The following is a 1,269-nucleotide window of genomic DNA, read 5'->3' as shown; positions in this document are numbered from 1 at the left end:
ATCTGTTACGTACGATGTTTGATTGTATTTGGTGTGGTTGAAACCAGGTCCATTGTAATAAAGAGGAAATTAATTTGTCCATCTTTTGGTTTTAATTAAAGGTTTCAGGGTCAACGGAAAGAACGTTTTTACCATTCCACCAGGTATTTGAGGGTAAATTCAGTTATGATAGTTACTATAAAAAATAATTTTAGAAGTTTGTGTGAAAGAGAGTGGGTGTGAGAGATTTAGAGTAGTAGTTTAATACTAGGTAAAGCCATGTCTTTGAAATCTCCATGAGTTGTCACGCGTCCATCTGGTTATGCCCGGTTCTGTGTTATATGATTTAGTTTTTCAAATACGTTTTGACTTCATTTTAACTTACTTCATGATGTCTGGCTAAATGCACGTTATGGTACCAGACCTTTCTGAAAGGTCATTCTTTATAAAAAGCTGTATAGATAGTTAATCAGGTACTGATGCTTTGTGAACCACTTATAGATTAAAAACTACTCATAGGTTGCGAGGATGGGAAGAATCTTTCTAATGAGCATGTTAAGTTCTATATTAACAATTGAATCAAGTAGAAGATTATGTCCTAAGTGTCCAAGAATGGCAGCTCCTCTATTTAAATGAAGAATCAATTGGAGCAAATTAAGCTGATAACAAGGACTTTATTGGTGTTCTGAAGTGAAAAGCCCATCAGGACCAATCCCAGTTGTAGTACAGCTACTTGAGTTGGGAGTCCTTGGAAAAGGGATTGAGTTTTGAAGAGGCAACAACTTGTAACAGTGAAGTTTGTGAATGTTACTTTGCCTTTGTCAAACAAATTTTTGACCGTTTTGAGCATCTGGCTGTGACAGACATTTTTCAAGTTGTTATAAAACCTGTGTCAAATCGTCAATGTTACATTTCTCTCAAAATGAGTGTACAGGAGAACATTTCACACATGAGAAGCTGCTGACAAGCTGTCCATTTCCCCTCCATCCACTCCTGTCCTCGAGCTTCTTGCCGTTCCCAGTGGGAGCCCCCACCCTCCCCCATCCCCATGGAGGAAGACATCTCCACTAATGTCAGTGTTGTGAGGGCCTTGGGGGGTCCCTGTGGCGACTGGTGGCTCCCCATCGATTGTTCCAGCCTCTCCAGGAGTAAAGCGCCCCCCCTTGCCTGGCTTTCGTCCCCCCCCCCCTCTTACAGACACTGACCTCTGGGGCGCCACAGCCCCGGTCCCACAGTAGGTGGCAGTAGTACATAATGATAGCAAATGGATTTAGTTGGCGTGCAGGTTGG

The sequence above is a fragment of the Etheostoma cragini genome, chromosome 20 (assembly GCF_013103735.1).
Source record: "Etheostoma cragini isolate CJK2018 chromosome 20, CSU_Ecrag_1.0, whole genome shotgun sequence".
NCBI classification, from domain to species: Eukaryota; Metazoa; Chordata; class Actinopteri; order Perciformes; family Percidae; genus Etheostoma; species Etheostoma cragini.
The sequence above is the reverse complement of the archived record's forward strand: the minus strand, read 5'-3'. Positions refer to the sequence as shown.